At 39.2% G+C, this 11,841-nt stretch overlaps 1 pseudogene across 1 annotated transcript; it reads right to left on the reverse strand.

Moving 5' to 3' along the window:
* Positions 1 to 910: 910 nt before the first annotated feature.
* LOC146312075 (neurogenic differentiation factor 2 pseudogene) lies at positions 911 to 4,927 on the reverse strand (annotated as a pseudogene). The gene is made up of 2 exons (XR_014772233.1): positions 4,528 to 4,927; positions 911 to 2,291 (listed from the first exon to the last, which is right to left on the reverse strand). The product of XR_014772233.1 is annotated as a neurogenic differentiation factor 2 pseudogene (transcript).
* Positions 4,928 to 11,841: the final 6,914 nt, after the last annotated feature.

Raw genomic sequence — 11,841 nt, forward strand, 5'->3', positions numbered from 1 at the left:
GGATGTGAGATTAAAAGAGAAAGTGCATTATTTTGATCTAAAAAAATACTGATTCTTTCATCATAAACATTTCAAAGCTGATACATTTTTAAATGTGCATTCTAACAATTTCTTTAACAAATTTGTTTGATTTTGGCATCTTAATTGTCCAATATCCAGTGTTGATGATTATTTGGTTACAGGCATTTGGTCAAATTTAACTTCAATTATAAGTAGTTGTTTACATAATTAGCCTCTCCAGTAGGCCTTCACTTCATTTTTTAGTGTTCTTTTGCTCTGTTCTTTAGATATTTTTGATGTAACAGGCCAGGCCACTTATTTATACCTTATAATTTTTAAATTCTTTGTTGTGTATTAATGGCCTCATGTCAATCACTTTGTTTAACCAGGCCTGTAGATTCTTAATATGTGAAGCTAAAAACGGGATCAATCTCCAGATTTCTCAATCATGCTCAACATACAGGGTGTTATTTCAGATTATTCTATATTAATTTAGATAGAATTAAAATATATTGACCAGAAAAACAGATTAAGAAACATACCTTTGTCATATTAACGTCATCTACTGTATTAATAAGGGAGACTGCACAATCTCCTGAGCTAAACCATCTGAAGAGCGATTTTAGTGTTTTATTTAAATAAAACACAAAACAAAAAATAAATGAATAAATCATTTTGACATGCCTCTTGAAACCGCTGTCCATGTTTGTTTGATATTTGATTTAAAAAAAATCTTGACAAGCAGCCAAAGATTCCTGGTGATTTTGAACTCTGCCGGAGTTTTTTTTTTTTCAACTTGAGTTCAATTTTTTTTTTTTTTTCTTTTTATCGAAGATTAATTGATTTTAAAAAAAAAGTCTTGAGGCCTCCAAGTCCACACCTGATGTTCAGAAGAAGATCTATTCAATCATTTCAGACAATTATAAAACATTTTTTATTTCTGTTGTTGGTGTCATAACATGTTTCGGCCTATACATGGTCAGTTTATGTCAGTTGCACTCATTCTGCATACAGATGATATTACTGGACACACTTTGATAGGAAGTACAACAGTATAGGGATGAGGATGACATCAGTAGAATACAGAAGGGAATCAGGGACTCTTTCTGTCACTTCTCATCCTCTCAGGAGCTCTTGTTTCCCAAACAATATTAACACGTCATAGGATTGTCAATATGAGATCAATACGTCTGATTGAAAGGGGTTCAGTTGTGGAAAAAAGCATTGAGATCCTCGTACGGAGGCGCCCTGTCGTGGTGCAAGTGCACGTCGTGGAAAGGTGGAATGTTTTCCGAGTGCGCACCTCCGCTGCGCGCTCCCGAGGGCCCAAATTGGAGGCTGTGACCGGGGCGAGACGTGGCCAGTCCGGAATAATGCATAGAGTAATGATAGTTCCTGTCTGTCTCTGAGGACTCCTGCTGTCTCCCGGCCAGCCCGCCGTTCAGACACACGGGCGGGCTGTGCTGGCCCTCGTAGTCCGGGCTGCTATAGTCAGGGGACGTGCCGCCCGGAGGGTACACGGCCTCGTACCCGGAGCCGTAGGAGTGACTCCGCAGGTTGATGGCCCCGGCCCCGGGCTGGTAGTGCGGGCTGGAGAGGCGGGAGCAGCGGTAGGAGTAGGGGTGGACGGAGAAAGGAGAGCTGGGCATGTGGAAGCGGGCTCCATCTGAGCACTGCTCCGTCAGGAAGTTCCTGGTGTTGAGCTGCAGACAGCCTGCCACCAGGTTGGTGGTGGGCTGGGACAGGCCTTTACACAACATCTGCACGTAGGTCACCACATCTGGACGCTTCCCGTTGCGTAAAATCTCCCCAAGCGCTAGAATATAATTCTTGGCCAGCCTCAGAGTCTCAATCTTTGAGAGTTTTTGGGTTTTGGAGTAGCACGGCACCACTTTGCGCAGATTGTCCAGCGCAGAATTCAAGTCGTGCATGCGCGTACGTTCCCGCGCGTTCGCCTTCATGCGCCGCATCTTGGAGCGCTCCATGCGCGCCGCCGTCATCTTGCGCTTCTTTGGGCCGCGCTTCTTGGGTTTGTCTCCGCTGTTCTCGTCCTCGCACTCCTCTTCTTCCGCGTCGTCATCCTCATCGTCGTCTCCGGCCATCTCGGACTCCGCTCGGCTGCTCCCCTCCAGCGGCTCGTCCAGCTCGTCATCCCCGAGTGGACACGCCTCGTGGTCCTCGTCCTTGGCCTTGCACTCGTCGTGCTCGGTGTCCTCCACCCAGTCAGCCGCGAGCCTCTGGACGTCCGGCAGCACCTCGCTGAACAGACGACTCAACATGGTTGCAGCAACCTGCAAGAGACAGAGTGGAGCTTTAACTGGACTGTTCTGCACCCTGCTGCTGCTTACGCACCCATAGGTGCGCTGTCAGAGCCTCAGTGAGCTCCTGCAAGACTGTATGTCCCACACCCAGAGGAAATAGACCATAATTATTATTCCGTAAATGTTCATACACTATTTAAACAGTCTGTGGTTTTATCAGTTTTTTAATTGAAGGCTGTTATTTTCTTCACTTACATTAACAGCAGTAGAAACAGTTGAACTGTCTTTACTGTTCAAGTGCGAGTTCAATCACACAGGTATCATTCCGCTGACGAATCATTTAACTCATTAAGCGGGTATACCGACCACTGTTTCGATGGGCAAAAAGTAGTGCCTTATTGCTTTTCAGAATTATGGAAATACTCCAACCCAAATAACAAACGACAGGACTTCTTTTGATATTCGTTTATATCAGACATGCTTCTTTCATCTCGTAGAGAATTTTTCAGGCAGGCTGTCTGAAATATGTGTGATTAAAGGCAAACATTTTGTCACATTACGTGGGAAAAAATTAAACCACAGTTTAATGTTTATTCGGCACGAATCCTGTAATTATGAGGCTGAATTCAAGTGTGAAAATTGGGCCTTAAAACATGTAGAAATCTCAGTTGTAAAGGTTTGTGTATGATGCAGGTTAGACCTTTTCCCAATTTTTTATTTCGGACATCCCCCCTCCAAAAAACACAATGAGTCGTCTTTTTCATTATTAAAGAAATGGTATCTTTAAAGGCATATAGCAACAGTGTGGGCTACTCCTCGGCCTCCACATGTGCCTCGGTCTGCGCCCCTCCAGCAATCCGGCCCATGGAGGGAGCGGTGCTGCCGGCCTGCTTCAGATGGGCCCCCAGGGACACATTAAAGAGTGCGGGATCCTCCTCAGTCCTATAAATTACCAACCTGGAGAAATTCCAGCACTGCCAGGCCCGCAGACTGGACCACAGGATCCAAAACAAATGTATTTTATTGTCTCTGAATTAGCAGTTTTCAAAATGACTTTATTCACTTGAAAAGATTTCTGTAAAAAAAAAAAAAAAAAAAAACCCTGCGTGAAAAATAACATCGCAGATATTTCAGAAAGTGAAAGAATAAGAAAGATGTTGAAATATTTCTTCAGGACCAGAGCCTTTGCAGGTGCATGAAGCCCATTTTGGACACGACTCGAAGCCACGCAGGCCACAGGAAAAAAAAAAAACGTTTTCTGACGTTTTACTGACTGGTTTCAAGTCTAAAAGAAAGCGATGGACTGTCCTTTAGATATAGTCTTGGACTGACTTTTTAAATATAACCGACGCCTCCCTTTTACTTAATTAAAAATGCAGGTTTTTAGGTTAATCAAAGCTGCGTTTAAACGGTCACAAGGCCACGTTTTAATTAAAGACTTTATCATCATGATTTGTTTGATCGCTCACTCATCGTAAGTTTTTTTTTTTTCCTGTAGATTCATTGTATCACAGCGAGTAATTGCCTACTATTCAAGTCTAAACAGACTAACGTTATTTATTAAACACCGAAATTTAAAACCAAAATATGAAAACTATAATATCCTTAAATCTCTGCAGATGTTTGGCAGTAATCTGAGCTCAGCTGTGCGCTTGAGGTCCAAGGACGTATTTTTTCTAATCTTGTAAGCACAATGTAATTAATGCCAACCAATACCTTGTCAATTAGCCTGTGTATCTCTATGGAGAATTCTACCCCCACAGTGCTCTGCTGACGCGCGTCGTCGTGCAGGAACACACACACACACACACACACACACACACACACACACACACACACACACACGAAACACATAACACACACATTTGAAAAAATCTAACAAAATACACTCTCCAGTGTTCCCTTTCTGGGGTAATACATATCAAATTGTGGACACAAAAGTGCCAGAGTTGAGTCTCTGAAAACGTGGGTTTGTAGATTTCTCTAAACGGTTAAACAAAATCTATCAAATTAAACGCGAGTTGATCAATATCTTCGATCAGACGAGCCATAAAGAGATAAAAATCTATCTGATTGTGTCGCGTAAGAGAGAAAAAAAGATACGAGAATTGAGCTAAAAGACCCTTATTTTGATACATGCAATTATTTCTGCCTCTCATTCCTCCCTCAACACAACAGGCGTTAACACAAAGACAAAAACATATCTTGATCCTTATCTGATCGATCTGATAGGTTAGTATTGATTGGGAATGCGGTATAACCTTACCTCCGCGGTGGAGCTCAGTGACGGGGCAAAGCGGGTTTGTTTACACCATCTCTCTCCGGGTGGGCATCACATCCACACGCCCTGCACGGATGCTCTCACACCTTCCTCTCCTCCTCTCCTCTCCTCCACCCTGCTCTGTCTCTCTGCTGCTCCTTCCTCTTCTTCTACTGCTGCTGTTACTGCTGCTATCCCCAGCCCAAACGCGTGGAGGGAGGGAGGGAGCCGTGTGGCACCTCAGAGGCAGGACTGGGTGGGTTACATACCAGCTCTGATGCCAGGCCCATATGGCTGGCACGTCATTGGCAAGAGCCATCACATGAGAGCCGGTGATTGACATGCGGCCGCATTCACAGAGACTGGCTTCCCCCTGGGGGAGAGGGACTCGCCATCTGTCACTGAGCTGAAAGAGAAAATGGAATAAGGAGTGAATGGCACAAAAAACCCAACGCACTGGATTCAAGCGGCTTCTGTTAGCCTCCATCTTTGGGAAAAACGGGGTTAATCTCATATAGATGGTTTAGGAAAACAATAATTAAGGCAATCCTATAATGATCCATTTTTAAAGTGAAATCATTCACATATTATTGGATTGTTACAGGATTAGGCTGCTTATAGGCTAATGACTGTTGGATAAGGAAATCTAAACATAATCCACATAATTTACAGAATATTTTAGTCATACAATTAAATAAATACCCCAAATAGGCCAATAGGAGCAAGTCAGTCTCTGTAGAAATTCATAAGACAGGAAACACAAAGGCCTGGGATAAATAAGGGACCCGCCATAAAGATCAGAGTCAGGGTGCAATTGCCTAAACGAGTCAATTGAACTGAGCCAAGCCGAGCGTCTTGGTTTGGGTTGCCAGGCTTGGCACAGGTGCCGGTGGGCGGGCTGGTGCCAAAGGTGGCAGAGGCACAGATTGCAAAGAGGGGCCAGAAGATGGGGCAGCACAAGAGAAAGCGAGGGAGAGAGAAAATAAGAATGAGAAAATAGAAAAGGGGAAGGCTTATCGCCACCATAATGTTAGTGGGGTTCGGTTTATTGGCTCACCTTTTTTTTTCTTTTTTTGTTAACCAATGAGTCGATCAAAGTGTATCTGGTCATGGCTGTTCATCCCCATCCTCTGCTGGTGAAAACTGTAGGGTCACACCCCAACATGTTGTTATTATCCTGAAGGACACAAATATAAAGAGGTGCTCATTCAGTTCTATTAATTTAGTGTTTTAATCCAAAAAGGACATTATTATTTCTAAATGTGGCAGTCTGATTATATGATATAAATGGTCAAGCATGTTTAAAAAGAAGAAAATTTGACCAAAGTGCTTCACACTAAACAACAAATAAAAACACATGAATGACCAGTAAAACTACAGACATGAATAAGGGGATATATAGTATAACTTGATAAAATTTTAACACATACAGCTGTAGACTCACAACAAAATATAATATAAACAAATAAAAACCAGTGTGTGGTCATATCTTCAAAAGGAAGACTGAGAGGTCAAAGAAAAGAGACAAGTCTTTAGACGGGTTTTTAAATATATCAGTGTAAGGGGGAGATCTAAAGGTAAAGTAATCCATCATTTGGGGACAACAACTGAAAAAGCTTGATCAGCTCTCTTTTCTTTTCTTTTTTCTTTTTTCATGCTGTAATGAAATTTATTTCCAGGGACTCATGTGTTCTTTTCAAAGTAACACTGATTATGATTATAATGATATGATGATGATTATTTTTTTCTATAATTTTGAGTTGTCAATATTATTATATCATATGCACAATTCATAATGCAGTTCCTTCCACAGCTCAGTATGGATCTAAAACTATAGTGAGCAAATTAATGTTGATTTTCCCCCGACAATGTATTAAAACTTAGTTTTACATTTAACAAATAATGAGATTGGTTTATTGTATTGTATTTATTTATCTGGTTAATTGTATCACTTTATTCAGGCTGGGAGATCTGATTTAAAGAGGAAAATGTGGAGAGTTTTTGTGTTGTTTTTTTTAGGTTAACAACAAATATTAACTTAAACTCTAAGTCATAACTGCCTGGTCTTGGGTTTTATAAGTACCCTTAAAATATTTTTAGTTTTCTGTACATTATCAGTATGTTTGAGCTCACACAGAGGCAGGAGGCTCACTTTGTTTTCTCAGGCTGCATGTGGGTGACATCTACTGGTAATTAAAAGCTAGTGCATGTCTGGGAAAAAAAATACTAAAAATGATGTAATTAATTTTGCTCAGTTATAAATAGGATATGGAGTGAAGCCTTTATTGTAAAGTAATGTGTTATACATCTTGTTTTGCCTAAAGTTGATTATGAGTGTCTAGTAATGTGTCAATGTCTTTCAAAGATGGTTTGAACTCAGTGTATTTATACCATGGATTTATATTCTGAGACCTTTAAAGAGTATTATATTTCATGCATTTGTGCACACAGACATGCACATGAGATAGGGGAGACCAGCGGTGGTAATAACTCTTTTTGTTTAAGCAACAACAACTCAGTGGTTGTGTGTGCTACATCTCTCAAACTTTGATGCTTTTTACCAGAGCTGGTTGTTCCTGTATGCACACTAAGCAAGTTGTGCAAGGCCCTGCACATTATGCACTTTCCAGCAGAAACCTCTGTGGGACCAGTCCAGACAATATATGGGTGTGAAGGCACTCCTCAAAAACAAGACAAGGATAAGCATTAGTCTTTAAACCAAGTTTTAGCTACAACTCTGGCATGTTATGTCTGTGGTATGATACCAATGACATCACAGCGCAACTTTTCTAATTGCTAAAACTGACAGTGATACTGTTTTGTCTACTTTTTATTATGTTTTAGTGCCTTTTGCTTGTGTCTTAGTTTTATCAAATTTTAGCTTAATTTTGTCTTGCTTGTGTTTGGCCTCACTGTTTTGGCTTTCTGTTGTTATATTGCCTCCATGTTATGCAGCTCTCATACCTTTTAAAAGTGTTATATAAAGATCATTATGCAAGGACAGGGGTCACAAATGAGCCTATGAAACACATCTGTCATCTCTCATGTTATTGTAACCTGTTGCAATGTCTGTGACAGATAAACAAGTATGTAAATAAATGAATGAATGAATGAATGAACAAATTAATAAACAAACAAACAATTTTTTCTGAAATATTTGACCACATGTAATGACTGAAATGTTCAGCATCAAATGTCTTATTAGAATTTCAGACTTACTCATCCTCTGAGTATTTTTTATTTTATGTTCATATTTTAAATACTGTTTAATTCAGCAGATACCCATAAGGGAATGTTAAAAGTGTGTTGGCGCCTCCTGTTGGTGGTATGAAGAAATACACTCTGCCAGACAGCAACACTCACCACATTATTGATGGTGAAACTGATGGATTACACCTTATCTTTTGTGGTCATAATACTATAATCCTATAGATTATTTCTCTGCAGCTCTCTGCATTTTCATTGTAACATGGGATGATATGTGTTTATGCGAACCTCTTCTCTATTTCATTGGAAATATTTCCTGTATTTTATTATTACATTTGATGACAAACTCCTCATTTCACTCCCTGTTTCCAGTGTGTCAAATAGTGTTGCAAATGGTTATCAACAGTCCATATGTTCATTTTTAAAGGACAACATTTGAATCAGAAGTGAACTGAGCCCCAGATGCATTGCTTTAAAGTCTCCAAGGTGGAAGTTTTTGCTTTTCATCTGAGGACCTCCTGCAGCAGCAGGTCTGAGTTTGATGTCGGCAGCAACTCTCCCAGGAGGAGCTGGCAGAGATCCAGGGCCTTTTTCTCAACTTCGCTTCAGTGCAGTACAGGGTGAAACTGTGGGCGGCTCGTGGGAACTGGAATCAAACGTGGGACCCCCCTGGTCACAGGATGGCCCGCTGCTTCTCCAAAACAAGCACAAGATCAGAAAGAAAGTGCTTACCAAGCCACGAGGAAAATAACAATTAGTCTGATGACAAAAATGTGTGAAACAAGATTAAAGCTACAAATGAAAACACAGAATTCTTGTCAATTGTTCTGTTTCTCTTTTTCTCTCTAAATCCTTGTGTCATCTCTTCTTCTCTCCCTCTTTCTCACTTCTGTTAGTTCATATCTTTTAATCATATAGTCAGGAAATCCCATTATCTGCTGACATACTGACAGTAAATAGGTGGTTCAATCAAAAATGAAAATTCAGTCACTCAGCCTCATGCAGAATGAAGGTCGGGTTTAGATCTTTAGTCCACAAAACACTGCTGGGGTCTCACAGGAAAACAACATCGCAGAATCATCCAAACAAATGAAGTGAATGGGGACCAGTTTTCAAATCTTCAAACTACCAAAAAAAAAAAAAACATAAAGTGCCTCCGTACTGCTTGTTTGGTGTAATCCAAGTCTCCTAAAGCCCAACATGTCGTTCACTTATGCGCGCCAGTTCAAACGATGTGTACAGACACTTGAATGTGGCTCCAAGCTGAGGATCTACAGTGAAGATTTAGGCTAAAAACATGGTAAATGACGTCTTTCAAGTCAGCTTGGCATGATATGATAGTCAGAGCAATACACTGATTGAAATTGAGCCAAAGAAAAATACACATCCAGTATACTGTTATGTCATCGCTGATTTTCATAATATGAGAGAAGTATAAAATTATATGTGCACTGTATTTGGGATCGGAACAGTATCAAAAAAAACAAATTAATAAAGAAAGGGGACATTTTCAAAATAAAGACTATTAGATAAAAAATCACAAATGTAATATAGATGTGTATATAGTGAACAAATAAATAAACAAATAAAGGAGATCAATCTGAATCTAAGAGTAGGATGACATAAAATTATGTACGTTTGTGTAAACAAAGGCTACAACTCATGAACCTGAATTTAAATAAATAAGGGGTTGTCAAATTGTATGATACGGTCAGAGTCTGCTTAGTAAGACACATTTTATTCTTTCTAAACAGCAATACATATTGTTACTTTTCTCTGTCCCTTTTCTCTCTTTTTGTTACATTTGCATATGAATTTATCCTCTTCTCGAACTTACTCTTAGTCACACACACTGACACATGCATACACACTATGCTTACTGACTGCCAGCACTCAACACTATGAAGAGAAACTGTTGCCATGGCAATGAATTTCCCAACTGAATACCTCTTATATATTTACAGAACATATGATATTAGCCACTGGAGAAAGAGCAGGTTTTGACTCTACCATGGAAACATTGCTGAAAGGAAACAGGGATTTTTATGATGACTTCTTGCAGCTCTTCATCACAAAATGAGAATGGAGATGAACACGTTGTGCACAGACAGTACCTTGCAATTATAAAGCACCGCAGTCCACAGGCAGAGAGAAAATTTGGTCTGCTATGGTCTCAACTTTCTTTGATGTTGTGAAGTGCTATCTTGGTTTTTAATCTCCAACTCGGTGCCAGATCAGTTTTGCCAAGAAGATCAAGAAGAGCCAACAGCTGCGATGATGTTTCTTGATATTTCTCCCAAAATAAGATAGAACTTTATTTAACCTGAACAAAATCATCAGGCAGCAGATGCGGTACAAAGTAGGAGCAGGTTCAAATATAAATACATCAATGATGGCGCAAGTATAAAAATATCACAAAACAGATATCCCAAATCAACAAAATCCAAAATATACACAACGCCAAAAATATAAAGGGGCTTAATGGTAAAGATCAGTTGCTCTTAACCCGAGCTCTTTCTTTTAAGTGGCAAATAAAATACAGTATATACAATATCAAATCTCAATAACAGATATGTGTTAAATTACAATGTTCAGTGATTATGTCCATGACAGGCAGCTGGTTAACATTTTATTTTAAGTGATGTGCATAAGACTGACATCACACCGTCATAACCATGACATGATACCTGTCAGGAACATGGAGGAGGCTTTATTAATGTTTATGACTGTTGTCGTTAAGTCTCATCCGGCCAGTTATATTGTTTTTACAACAAAGTTGACACAGTTTAAGATGAGCCTGTTATAACAACTTGACATTAACCAAGACAATATAATTTGTCATGAATGTGCCATAGCAGATCTAATTACTTAAATAAACTATTTAGCTTTATATGTTAACATTACATTGTACTGTCATATGTGGTTGGGTTTGACATTGGCTGTCATGAGACCATTATAACTGTGTTGTTAATATTTTCCTTGATCTCAACTACAGCGCCAGTCAGTCAGTTTGACAACAGATTACAGTACAGAGGTTGTTGTCATGACAAAGACATTGTTGTCTGCCACAAACATTAATTAAGACTCCTGTCATGGATATGACAGTGTCATGCAAAGCTGACATTGTTTAACATGTCTTTGTTATGACACTTCAACATTAACCACTAGCTTTCATGACACCATTATAATTGTGCCATGAATATTTTCCTTGACATTAACTTCAGCGTCACAAAGATGTCATTAAGAGTTATTACACTGTTAAATGCTTTCATAACAGTGTCATGAATAATTTCTTTTACTTCAACCTAAGTGATACCGATTTGACTTGTCATAAAGATGTTATTGTGCAGTGAGTACAGTATCAAAGACTTCTTCATGTTTATGACAGATGTCATGTCATGGTTATGACAGGCACGATAAACGTTATTGTCCTAAAGGAAATTTGTCTTGGGCAAAAAGTGCTGAGGACAACTGCAGTTCAAACAATACATGCCAATACATAATTCACAAAACAAACACTGTACTGGAGCTATAAGGTGACATATATATGACTTAAACCAAAGATTACAACGAAATATTTCTCATAACATATAAGTTAAATGTACCTGTAAGGGCAGGCTGTCAGACATAAATACTGTAGGACCTCCACCTAGGAGACAGGAGTTCAAGTCCTATTTGAAGGTTATTACTGACTTATTATATTTAAACTTAACTGACTTATTATCTTTATGTACGTGTCACCTACATAGGAAGGTAATATCATGGTTTGGGTTAAAATGGGCCATTAACCACATCTTACAAAGCACTTTCTGGCAGAAATATTTGAAGTCCTCTGCACACAGCTTCAGATAAAGTGTTACTGAAAGTTGTAAGGATTTGTAATAATATATTTGAATTGTCCTTTATGACTGAATAAAGTAATATATATAGGTGCTGATGTAATTTAGATACCTGGTTACACTTAATTCAGTTTGATTGAATGGTACCTTAAATTGTTCTGATATTCTTTTAAATGTCCTTTTCTGCAGTATTATTTTGAGTGTCATTTAAAATTTTTATCTTAAAAGAAAGACCCTAATGGCGGAAGAAAAGGTTTTAAACTTATGTGACACT

The sequence above is a fragment of the Lutjanus erythropterus genome, chromosome 17 (genome assembly GCF_056507025.1).
Source record: "Lutjanus erythropterus isolate fLutEry1 chromosome 17, fLutEry1.hap2, whole genome shotgun sequence".
Taxonomy (NCBI): Eukaryota; Metazoa; Chordata; class Actinopteri; order Lutjaniformes; family Lutjanidae; genus Lutjanus; species Lutjanus erythropterus.